The sequence below is a fragment of the Cryptomeria japonica genome, chromosome 1 (genome assembly GCF_030272615.1).
Source record: "Cryptomeria japonica chromosome 1, Sugi_1.0, whole genome shotgun sequence".
Classification (NCBI taxonomy): domain Eukaryota; kingdom Viridiplantae; phylum Streptophyta; class Pinopsida; order Cupressales; family Cupressaceae; genus Cryptomeria; species Cryptomeria japonica.
Genome location: NC_081405.1, coordinates 242527756 through 242541696, shown reverse-complemented (window position 1 = coordinate 242541696; position 13941 = coordinate 242527756).

Genomic DNA, 13941 nt, shown 5'->3' with positions numbered 1-13941 from the left:
AGAAAAAGAATAAATTATTTATTATGTATTTTGTAAATCTAGAACGTTCATCTTTGTTGAAATAGGAAGGGTTCGTACTCATATATATAACAACCATTAAACTAGAAATGACGAATCTAACAAACATAAATACATCAAGAAAATTAAAAAACTAAAGAATTAAGCAGAAAGATCAACGGAAAATATTAGAAAAACCAAAAAGATCAACTAGCCTCATTTTTGTAATCTTTAATTGCTTTGTTTAATATAAAAAAGAACAAAAAGGCTTGCCACTTTCGGTCGACAAAGGTAAACTCAGTCGAAACTCTATTAATAGACACCTCTTAGGTGGAAGTGATGTTGAACTAGGGATTTTGTTTACGCTAGGGATTGTATGTTTTTTAATATTTTTTTGATTGCTTTGGAGGTTACCAACCTTCTACTCTAGTTTCTTGTAGTGCTATACAAAAATAATAGCTTGTTTGATTTTGGAAGTGATGTTGAACTAGGGATTTTGTTTACGCTAGGGATTGTATGTTTTTTAATATTTTTTTTTTATTGTTTTGGAGGTTACCAACCTTCTACTCTAGTTTCTTGCAGTCCTACACAAAAATAATAGCTTGTTTGATTTCTTCCACCTATTTTTCCAACATAGCTCCTTGTTAAACTTATAGGAATCCCCTTCAAAACTTCCCAAATATCGACATCAACCATCTCATTAGGCTAATCTAAAGTCATAGTCAGGGTGTTTTTCTTGGTCATGTGTAGCCTAAAACATTTCCACTTTACGATATCATTTTGGAGGTTGTAAGTTGTGCATGACTTATTCACCTTAGCACCATAGGATTTGATGATAATTGTTAGTAAAAAACTAAATATAGTGTTTTCCTCTTATGTACTTCAATTTTATAATTGTTTCCCATATTTTAGAGGATTTAACATTAAAGATTTCATTAAAAATTAAGACCAAAGTGTTGAGAGCCATGTCTTACATCATTGTCTTACTCTTATTATTTATTACTTTTCATTAAACCCTTTAGCAACATCATTTCTTAAAACATTGATGGTTACAATGTCAAAGAAACTTTTAGGGATTACTTAGTTGTAGACATTTAGAGTAAAAGATCTTTTCATAGTAAAGTTGTTTCAAAAATAATCTCAAATGTCAATTCAATTTACTTATTAAGAAATCATGTTCATTGTCATTGTCATTGTCCAACATCTAATTTTGAAGAAAATATTTATTTGTTATACAAACTAGAAATCTGTAACATTCACCATCATTAGGAATTTCAAAGAAAGATTAAATTACTAGTTTTGATAAGCAAACTTTCAGTCAAATTCTAAAGTAAATTTAAAGTTCTACTTATAATTACAATTTAATGCATCATAAGTTGTCATAATTGTAAGTTTAGATTAAATATTTTGAAAATAATTATTTAATTTGATGTCAGAACTCTTTATAGTTGGTATAATCTACCATCACCTTTAAATATATGATCTTGTCTACCTTTGTGTTATGATTGCTTATTACTAGGTACGCTCAACTTATAAACCAAGATTTTTTGTATATTGGTAGCTCTCATAAAGGAGTGTGTTATTGTTAAAATGACAACAAAATTTAATATTAGATCTATTATGAAGACCCTTGGTTTAAGAACATATGATATTGACATTGAAAATTTGTTATAAAAACTAATTTGTGTATACTAAACCATATGTGGAACCTTGAAAAGAAACAAGGTATATTGAAACCAAAGATCACAATAATAACCTGTCCTACATTTAGAAGAATTGGTATCAATATTTCGACTCTTTTGATGTATTTTATTTAATATAAATTTTTAAGGAATTTAAGTAATTCTTATGGTAACTTTTGCATATCAAATCCAAACCTTTGCAAAATACGCATGACAAAATAATCTTCAAAAGGACATAGAGAAGACTTGAAATTGTATCTATCAAAATGGGGAGTTCACCACTACATTGATTTCAACAATATTTTGGGTAGATCAAGTCAATCGAATTTCACATGCAATTTGAAATCCCAATCTTGAAGTTGTACATTTACACAAATATGACATAGTAACAAATACCATCCAAAAGATTACTCTCTTTCATCTTTTATTATATTTTCAGATCTTTATTGCGTACATTTAGCTAAAAAGATTTTATAGTCATAATGATGGTTCACATTAATGCTTTACATAATAGATGTTAATACTAGTGAACCTTTTCATATATCTGATTGCAAATCATTGTATGTAGCTTAACACATGCATTACTGGGTATCTTGAAAATAGTGGACAAATGATTGCATATGTAGGGCTCAATTTCCTTGTCTAGGATTCATTCTAAATTCATCCATTCTTCCTCATCCCTATAATTTGAAGGCCAATAAACAAGAATGGAGTAAGACATACGAAAAAAAAAAGAAGAGATAAATATAGAAATTGACATAAGTGTTTCAATAGGGACCAATCAAGTAAGTCTTATATAGATTGTTAATATTGGGCCATATAATGACATGGAGAGCTAGAAAATATCAATACAAGATTCATGATCAATAATTATATAGAGATTAATCACTACTTCAAAATGACCACCATCAACATAAAAGGTCATTTGACATTGATAGTTTTTTATTAGGATAAAATAGGTTTTGAAGGAGCCCCAAAACCCTTACAATCATAAAAATACCATCATAAAATGAACAAAATTTCCTAGAAGCAAACCATAGGTTTTAGAAAGCACTTGAAACCTTGTGGACTCACTTGCATCTAGAACCTAGAACCCATAGGTTGAAAAAAAATAAGTAGTCAAAGAGAGCAGACACAACAAACCAACCACAAGTCGAGTATAAAACATAAAATATTACAAAATAGGCTAGCCCAAGATGAACTAAGTCAACAAACTATAGACCTAAAAAGACAAAGATCAATGGTTTTTCAGAAACCCTTAGCCAACATGAAGGGTTTTCCTAGGCTCCCATATCCTAAACCAACATCTCCTAGCTACAAAGAACCACCATCCCCAAATCTAACCAAAAACACACACTGGCCAAACTAGGCCCTTGGAAACTACTAGCATCCAACAGGCCCCTGAAAGAAACAAAAACCTTGGGATTTTTCCAAGCTCCCTCAACCTTGAGAGTGGTTTTTAGAAGGCTCCCACAACCTACCATGGCCCAGATAGTAGGAACTCTACCTAAAAACATAGTCTGGGAAATAGGGTTTGTAAAAGGCTTTTGAAACCTTCTACAAATTAAAAAAAGAGGGATTTTATAGGCTCCCTCAACCATCAAAATGAGGTGGGAAACAAAGATTTAGCATGGCACCTAGAACCTCCAGGGAAGAATACCATGGGGGTTTTTATAGGCTCCCTCAATCAATAAGACAAACCTCAGTAGCCAAAATTCTCCCTCAACCCTGCTCTTCACCTCAATAGGAGAAAGGGTCACCTCAATAGGACAATAGGAAGAGAAAATCATTACCTAGACCATCCAAACTCAACCACAAATAAAAATAGAAGAAATGCTCCTTCACACCTACTCTCCACCTCAGTATGTGAAAAGGCCACCTCAATCAGACAGGAAGGAGAGATAACCATTAGCCCAAAAATCCATCTCTCAACCTAAAACTTAAGGAGCCACTCCACCTCCATAGGAGAAAAAAATTCCTCAAATAGATATTCATGAGAACAAGGGGAAGAGGAAAAGAAACCCTTGATAAGGAAAAGACAAGAATATAATGGAGGGACATCATACACCTCGAATCGTGCCCATCCGCCAACAAAAAAACAAACTCCCAAGACCAAACAAGGCCCTACTCGTAGCACCCAAGAGAGATTAATACCACCAAATGCTAGCTGAGGACAACAAGGGAGGGTTGGAAGGATGGAACAGATAGGAAAAATCCCCCAATGACATCCACAACACCGATCACCTCTCAAGCAATAGACTCAAAAATACCTCCCTTGCCATCATGACCAACCCTAGCACCACCACAAACAAACTCAGACTCGAACAAATCTCTTAAGAGAGAACTGAGCAAAAATCAAACCCCAAAACAAGGAAAAGAAACAATCATGAACCTCTCCCACACCATCTGCCTAGCCATGCTCCTCCCCTTTTCTTGAATCTTGACCCCTTGAAACCCTTCCATGTCCGTTCTCATTTTCTATGCAGATCCTGCTCATTTCTTATCAATTTACAATTAAAGAGATCCCATTTGACATTGATAGTTATAATTCAAAGCTATAATCAATAACTATAGTATCTTAATTTGCCTATATAAATATACTATTTTTGTGTGAAAAAGAATATAAATTCAAATTACACATGGCCCCTAAACCTTCTCTCCATATATAACCTAATTTTTTAAAATAAATATATTACTAAATTTATATGTTAATCTACCACTTAATAGAAAACCCAAAGTAAAAGTCACCATGAAAAAAAAAATTATGTTCTCTAATTTTAAGTGTTCTCTTTCATGTAATGTTTCTTTTTACTCCAAAGACATTCCCTTATTTGAGATGTACAACCTGATAGTGGAAATCAATGGTACACCTTTGCCAATAAACATGAAAGGCATTTGAAATGTTTATATCAATCATATACATTTTACCAATATTTTTGTTTAAACTATTATTTTATTCCTTACAATTAGAACCCACTTTACACAAATTTTGGATTATGCCAGTGCTTGGATTCAATTACCATTTAATGTTAATAATGCTAAAACTATTTTTATTTCTTACAACCTATTGTTGCTGGTACATCAATGCTTTCTTTATTATTTCTTTGTCTTATAATATTTACCTCATCAAAATTTCCTAATTGCACTGGTCAAAAGGCCTTACTTGCATAGACTAACAATTATTAGTTGGCAAATAGCATTATAATTTCTTAATAGTCTAGTTATTAAATAGATTATGTGCAACATGTTGAACAGGTACTACACAACTCAAATCTACATAAAATAAATTCAATGACTAAAATATGTAATTAAGTGCCCCTCATGGTTCTTACCTCTATTTTTATTTATCTATATATTTGTTGATTAAATTAATTCATATTTAATATTCTCCTATAATTATTTTTTTTAATATTATATATTATAAATTATTAAATATAATTTGGAAATTATTTAAATTCTTTAGTTCATATAAAAATTAATATTATAATTACAATTATGTTATACTATATATGTATGTATGTATGTATGTATGTATGCATATTCATATACATATATATGTTTATACATGTATATACACATATACATACATACATAAATACACACACACACACATATGTATGTATGTGTGTGTGTGTGTCTTTGTATGCATATGTATATGTGTGTGTGTGTATATATATATATATATATATCTTTGTGTGTGTGTGTGTTGAGGTTAAAGTTGGACTCCAAAGAAATGTCCTAAAACTTGTTAGTCCAATCATAAAATATAAAAAGGAAAGCTACAAGAAACTTAACTTCAACCAATGAAGTAACATGAAGTAAATTAAATAAATAAGATTATGTCTTTCATGATTTACACCTCATTGTGTCCTAACTCCACTATTCTTGGTTGTAAATGATTTTCTCTCAGTGCTTTAGCTTCCAAGACGGTATATGAAGAATGGACTGATAGTTAACTGGTACTATGATATGCATATGAAAATGATTCAAGCTAAGATGATATTAAGCTATGATAAGAATTCTAAAATTTCTAATTGCTTCAAACTCAAAGTCACAAATGCAAGATTATAAACTCCTAGAATGACTATATGATTAGCTATTAGTTTTAAAATGGCTTAGGAGATCTCTTTTTATAGATTTTTGAGTGCAAGTTTGTAGGTGGCAGAGATCGATGATCATGATTGAATCTTGCAAACTGGATGGCTATGAGAAAGGGGGAAGAAGAAGACAAGTCTCACTCATCTCACTTTGACTGAGTTGAAGACTTGAGGGGATATAGGATAGTTGCCGAAGATGTATGAATGAGACGACAAGTGGACTCAAGTCCTCCTAAGATATAGGGATGTTGGAGAGAATATAGAAGAAAGTTAGGAAATATGTGTACATACACAATAAATCATTTATTTTGGAAGTTGGAGATAAGTGGCTAATAAATTATTTTATTTTATTTTATTTTGTTAAATTAATTTAGCCACATGATGGATGAGTTGGCAAAGAAGAAGTGATGTAGATAATGAAAGGTGAGTTCGAAAATGGATTGAATTATTAAGAAATTATTTAATTAATGAGACTATAGGATAGTAGATAGAGGTATAATTAAATATTAGATATTTAATTAATTGATTAGAAGAAGAGGATATAATGAATTAATTAATAAAATATTTCAATTACATTAATTAATAGAAGGATGTGAAATGAATTAAATAAATTAATCTTTTTAATTAATTATTTAATAGAAGAATAATTATTAAATAAATATAAAATATTTATTTAATTGCTAATAGCCAATTTTATGTGTATACATTTTGCGCCTCTTTGAAATGATGTTGAGACAGTATTGTTTCAAAGATTAAATCAAGTCTCAATAATGCACTTGATGGAGATAAAAATCCTGATTGTGTGCCCCCTCAAGAGATTGATCCTGAAATTATTGAAAAATTTTGATTGAGAAATTAATCTTATGATAATTGATTTAACTTTCTACAACTTTGGTTGATGAAAATGTCTTCTCATTGATTACTTTGATACTTTGCTTGATTTGATGATTGATAGATTTTGATTGACTTCATTATTGATGAACATCAATGATATAAACTCAAAGATTTGATGATCTGATATGATAGAGTTTGATTTAATTCATGATTGATGACCATCAAGGATGTAAACTCTATTAGTCAGTTGAAATAACCAGAAGACAATTGAGAGGGAGGGGGGGTGAATCAGTTGTCTTAGATTACTGGAACATTAACCAATTAAATTTTAATAACGAAACACAAAACATTAATACAAGAATGCTTAAACCAAATACCAAAATAGAAGTTAAACCAACTAAGCATAAACAATAATGAGAGAATAAATACTATCCACATGACACCAAGATTTATATCTAGAAAACCTAGTAAAGGGAAAAACCAAGGTGAGAAGCCTACCCACAGTCAGATAATACTTCTCTAGTAAGTATATCAATTATAATTGAGGTGTCTGTACTTGTAGGAAGGCCAGTATCCTAGAGCACACTACTAATCACAAAAGGAGTCTCACTAGCTACATAGAATTCTAGACTACAATCCAGAAGAATGAATGAATTGCGAAGATAACATCTCATATGCCTAAATACAGTTTTGGTTGAGCTCAATACTTGAGGACTAAAACCTTATTCATAAGCACAACTCAATCTCCAATGATCACCCAAATCCTCTGCCTGAATGATATTACATTACTCACTCCTTACATATCCATATCCCATGCCATGATGATTTATGATGAGATCTGACATCATATATATACAAACCCTCAACCATAAACAATCAGATTGGCCACTAGTCAATAAAAAAACTACATAATTACAAAAAATGTCGGCCTTAGGCCAAACAAATAATATCCAACCCATAAGACATCCCAAAAACACATCGAGAGGTGGAATCCACACATTACATTAAGTTGGTCCATAACCTAGATACACAGTCACTCAATATAGGTCCACACACGCTAAAGAAATGATACCAATCACCTAAGTGTCAAACATGATCACTAGAAGCCTCACCAACACCACTTATGCATATCATCAAAGATCTTCATCAAAGCTCTGCTGGTGAAACTCTCCCTGGAAGCACAAACCAAGCTTTCTAGCAAATAGGATAGCATCCGATCACCAGAACAAAACCAACTGACTGAACATGAATAAGAGTAGCATGAATAAGCCAATTCTATAAACCAAACATACCAAAGAATACTAGATCCAATCCAACCAGAAAACAAATAACCTACCAGGACCAGAAAGGTGTCAGTAAAGCATCCAAAATAGCTAGTGTTGACATCAATGACAAAACATCAATGCAACACATAATCAATTCCTCCAAATAGCCAATAAACTCAATATTGAATAGACTATATGCATAACCTCATGATGAATGAGCGTCACTAATATGTGGTCAAAAAGATTGATAGAAATTACAAGTGAGTGAATAGGATAGTTGATTGATTGATCAAAGCGATTGATTGGATCAAGAGCTAATATTTTGTTGATATCATGTTGCAAGGGGATCTATATGTATTGATTCATCTAGGGGGAGCACAAGGATCTTCGAGATCTACAACATCTAAAAAGAGTGGTTCTCTTCGTCCTAGTTGACATATTGATATGAGACATTGATTTGTATCATGTGGCATTGGATTTTATTGATTATTTCTTTGATATCAGTGTCTACCTGGACTATTTATTATTTTATGATGATATGCAGACATGGACACTATATGATGCTAATAATTCATGATTTTTTATGCATGTTACTCTATATGATGATTATCTATATGCATTGATTACATAGAATATATATGTAGTGATGGATGATGTTATGTTGATCTTTTCTTTCCTTTATTTTGATGATGATGATGTTCTATATGATGCAGTGATAATGAAATGATTTTTTTGATTTTACTAATCATGGATGCAAATGAAATTAATTCTACTTAAATGATGCAAATGCAATGATCTATATGAGAATGCTTCTAATGATTACGCATGTAAATCAATGGTGTTTTTTTAATTTTTAATGTGTATGCATATAATGATTTGAAATGAAAATAATCTATACGAAATGTATTTTATTTCAAGTTTGATGTTTTTAAATACAAATGATGATTACGATTGCTATGCTTGATCAAACTTATGTGATGGATTCTTATATGTAATGCTGATAATGATAAATGAACCTAAGTGTAAAGATGCAACTAAATTACCTTCATGGATAAAAAGAACTACAATGATAATGATCCTAATGCAAATAATAATGATGATATACTACATGATTAATGAAATGAAAACTAATGTAATGCAAATGATTATGATCAAAATGAAAACCTAATGAAATGAATTAACCTAAATGCAAATTGTTTTAGTTTATCCAAGTATACTCAATCTTTATTTAAAACCGTTGATCTCTAAATGGAATAAAATGCTTATAATGCAATTGACAATGAATGCTTATAATGTAGATGAATAATGAGCAGATCTAAAATGATCTAACTGAAATGCTACTTCCATTCTTCATAGGTTGTCTTATAATAGTGGTTAATTTCATCATTGATCTTTAAAAATGTTGTAAGAAAATACAAGCTTCTTGACATATAATGATTCAAGTTGACCTGGGTATTTCTTACATGGATTTTGATATAGCAAGTTTATACAAGAAACTTAATATGATGACTCAAGCTAACTTGAGTATTTCTTGCAGAATAGATAAGGATTATCCCCTTTCATGCAACACTTGAAATGCCCTCCTTGATCTTTTGACGATGATATCATTAGAAAAGTACATAGGTTAATAAGAGATAAGCCACAGACAACAAACAAAGAAAATAATCATGCCCCATCATATCTTCTCTAGTCATGGACATCCTTAAGTTGCATAGAGTACATGATTAGCAATAAATCAAGATATAAAAACTGGATCTTGTATGTCATACACATGTTCTCATGGTCATTAACTGATATAATCATCTTGATCAATAATCAGTGATAATCCTTTACTACTTGCTAATTGAATCTTTGTTTTCTGAGTTTCACGATTCAGTTGTTACAAAATGCCTTGATCTTTGTTGCTTTGTTGCTCGTTATTTGTTTCCAAACCCTAGGTGATTTATTTTTCTAAGTTTTCTGAATGTTTTGGATTTTCAAAGATTTAAGAGATCACCTTAGCAAAATGAATTAGGATTTTGCCTCGAGCGGAAACAAAATTTATTACAGATGTACGAAAAATGATCAAAATCCAAACCATGGTGGGATATAATGCAAATTTGATTTATAAAATCCAAGATATTGCCTACACTAAGTATGTAAGAGATTGATATTATTGATAAGCTACATATTTCTTGCTAAATGGTCCAGAGAAATGAATGCAAAAGATGAAATGGAAAGGCTAGGATATATGGAAGCAATAGATGCAATAGGATGGATAGATGCGATATGATGGATAAATACGTAAAGCGATGTCATACATGAAATAACCTACTTTTAGATAGTGCTTGTTTACCAGGTTTTCACTACTTGTTTTTATTGAACATTTTGATTTTATTTTTTTTGTCTTTCCTCATTTTTGAGAGATGAAATATGTCCTGCCATCAATTGATAAAGATAAGACTACCCAGAACAAAATCCATTAGTCATATTGATCTATGTCATTATTTTGATTTATTTGATGATTGATAAGAATTTTTGGTTTCAAAGAGTGAGTAACCCGTATAAGACCAATTTGTCTAGTTTTGAACATACCTTTCCTTGTATAACACACACTAATGTTGATAGTTGGATTGATTAAATAGACATGTGATTAGTTTGATTGTAGACTTTGAGAATTTTCCTGTTGTTTATCTGATTTGATGGATGGTCCTCCATGTTGTCATGCTCTGATTTTTTTGTTTTTTTGTTTATTTTGTCAATTTTTTTAATTTTTAGTTTTAGGACATTTTGTGATTTTTTTTAGATTTTTTTTTTGAATTAGAAGCAAGATGTATTTGATGTCCCCAGTGTATACAAAGAGAAGGAATGGATGAATTTTTGAGTTGAAGATGAATGGGTGAAATATAGATGTATCTTATTATCGAACATGAAGAGACATGTCAAGAGCTTTTTAAAATCATATTTTTGTCCTTAGTTTTGATCAAGATCAAGGATAGAAAATGGGATATGGATGGAGATAGGATATGGATAGGAGAAACAAGATCATACATAGTGATAGATGATGGAATAAATAAATAGTTAGGATAGATGGTATAAATTAGCATGAACCAAGATCATACATAGTACTAGATGAATTTAATAGGGTAATGGATACTGGAGGAAGGGTAATGGGAGATGTGGTATGAAGAATAGAGTGTATGAAACTTTGACCCTAGGTATAGAGTTCTCCATTTTTAAAGAGGTGATATGTAAGATTATGACAATATTTAGCACCACCTGAATAAGAGTTCCTAAAATTTTCAAAGATAGAGACGCAACCCACACTAAGAATCTCCAAAAAATTCAACCAAACATATCTAGCAACTAGGAAATAGACTCAAAGGGGAAGAAGAATCCCAAACTGTATCATGGTACTTAGTCTTTGATCACCCATGTGTGTGAAAGTGAGTTCATTCTGGCTCATGTATGATCATTGTAATCTTTAAAATCGAACGTGGCTAGCTACATGAGTTACCCTAACTTCAAAAGCATCCTAGATAGACCCTTGCTCCTAGCAAGTGTCCATATCTCTAACGAGGTTATCACTGTAATATCACAAATATTGCTCCATTGTCAGCCATGCAGCCATAGTCCTGATGGAGTTACTCTCATATTCCCATAGTTAAGCTTTTGATATTTCATTTTTTTTTCTTTTCTGCATATTTCTTTTGCTAATCATGCTTTAGATCTTTTGATATTGTATTTTATTTTCTTATTTTGGTTGCATTGGCTTGTAAGTAATGAAACTTACATGGGTCTGATAATTACAATGGTGCTGAAGCAAGATTTTAGATTTTTCACTAGCCATGTCTTCGACTAAGAGATCACAATGATTTAGAGAAATTGATTAAGTGTATGAGATATAGTAATCAAAAGATGTCGGTACCAAGATACAATAAGTGGTTCTTTTTTTATTGAGTTTGAATTGCAACAAAAAGATAATGTTAAAGAGGAACAACCTCGAGTTCTAAAGTGTATCATGAATATATATCTAGAAAATAGACTGAACATGAGATTTGAGCATGGGAAAGCATGTGACAAAATGACACAAATGCCTATTTCACAGATGATCAATTTATGCAAAGAATTGAGTGAAAGAGATGGAAGGATATAAAAGAGGTGTTGGATAATAGATAGAATGTTTAAATATTTGTGCGAGGATAGATGGAAATGTATTCAAGATGAGTGTTGGTACAGGACTCAAGAAGTGATGAAGAGATGGAGGAAAATTGAATTTTGGGACATAAGAACCCAAAATAGATAAAGGAAATGATGAAAGAATAGTTTTGAAAAGATGTTTAGATAGATGTTTGAAACAAGTTCAAATATGTGTGCTTTGTTGATTTTTCTTATGGATCATTTGAGGCAATGGAATGGTGGATGGAGGGAATTAAGGACCCAAGATGGGTGGAAGGAATGGAGAGTTTGACTTTGGAATGATTGACAGCAAAATTGGATTTGGAGGATGAAGAGTTTGTCTTTGGAACGAAAGGACCTAAAATGGATTTGGAGGATGAAGAGTTTGACTATGGAATGAAAGGACCTAAAATAAATTTGAAGGATGAAGAGTTTGGCTTAGGAACAAAAGGACCTAAGATGGATTTGGAGGATGAAAGGATTCCTTTATCTTGATCTTGACTTGGAGTAGGATCATTTGAGTTTGTTCTTTTCTCTTGATTTTGAATTAGATTAGTGAAGGAGTGGAAGGGATATCATTCTCTTTCTTAGGAGGTTGATGTTGAATACGACTCTAATCTTGAGATAAAATGGGATCATTGTGGATGGAATGCCAAAATCTTAGGGGTTCATCATAAGATTCTTGATAGGTAGGATCTTGATAAAAAATGGGATTAGATTCGAGAGACATGATATATTGATCTTGATTTAGGCTAGGATTCATTTCCTTTTAATAAGCTTCTTTTTCAAGTGACAAGGGATGGTCACATGAGTGATTAAAGTTTTAGTTTGGATAGGTTGATGTTGTTGACTTGATGGATACTTTGTTTTGTATACCCAAGCTCACTAAGTCAAATAGAGGGTTTGTTTAATAGGCCCCTAAGACAAAGTATGTCAAATGCTATGGATAAAGTATCTCGATATGGAAACTTGAATGCCTAGCTAGGTATTATTGTCATTGAGATAATTGGATGATAAACTCTTGATCACTTTATTTGATACTCCTGTTATGATTTCTCCCTATTTGAACTATTTTTTTTTTTTGATTTGTTGATTCATACTTTGCAATATGTTTGATCATTTGTGACAAGAATACATAGCACACATGGAGGCAATGCTTGTCCTAATGCTAAACATTTAGTGTATGTTGTTTTGAGGATGTGTTCAAATCCCTAATATTTTCACTATTTTAGATACAAATAAGACACACCAAGTAGACTCTTTATTCAAGGGTCGTTAACAATATCATATCCCACTAGTCTTGATACTCCGTTAGCTCAAACAACCTTGTCACCCCTAGAGGACATCTATTTTTTTGCATTTTTCTAGAAATTAACCCAAAGAGAATTGCTCCTCAATTGAGTAGTTATCTTGGGAGATATATGGTGATTAATATTGGGGGTGGATTCTTCCCCACCCTTGGACTATAATATTCCCAATGTATGGCAACTAACTCAGCTCAAAGCTTCTACTTCTATGGTTTGTAATAAGGATTTCATTCGGTGCGACAAATGATAAACTTAATTAAGAGGCTTCCCAACCTTAGAAGAAAGGATTTTCACATCACAAAGATACTAGGGGAAGGCTATCAAATACAAACTTCCATTGGAGGGGATTTTCATCAACCTCCACATTTGATTATAGTGGGTTGGTAAACTTGGCGATAAAGTCATTTCCCACTTGGGTCATCCCATCTCACTAGCCCCCTCAAGGCATTGGGAAGACATGCCCTATAAAGGTTTTAATTGCTTGAAAGTAAAGAAAGAATAAACGAGTGGGTTTGAATTTTTTGTCACCCAATTAAGGGGAGAGCATATGCCTAACACTTTCAAGACACAGAGTATAATTGTTCTTTTTAACCTTCCATAG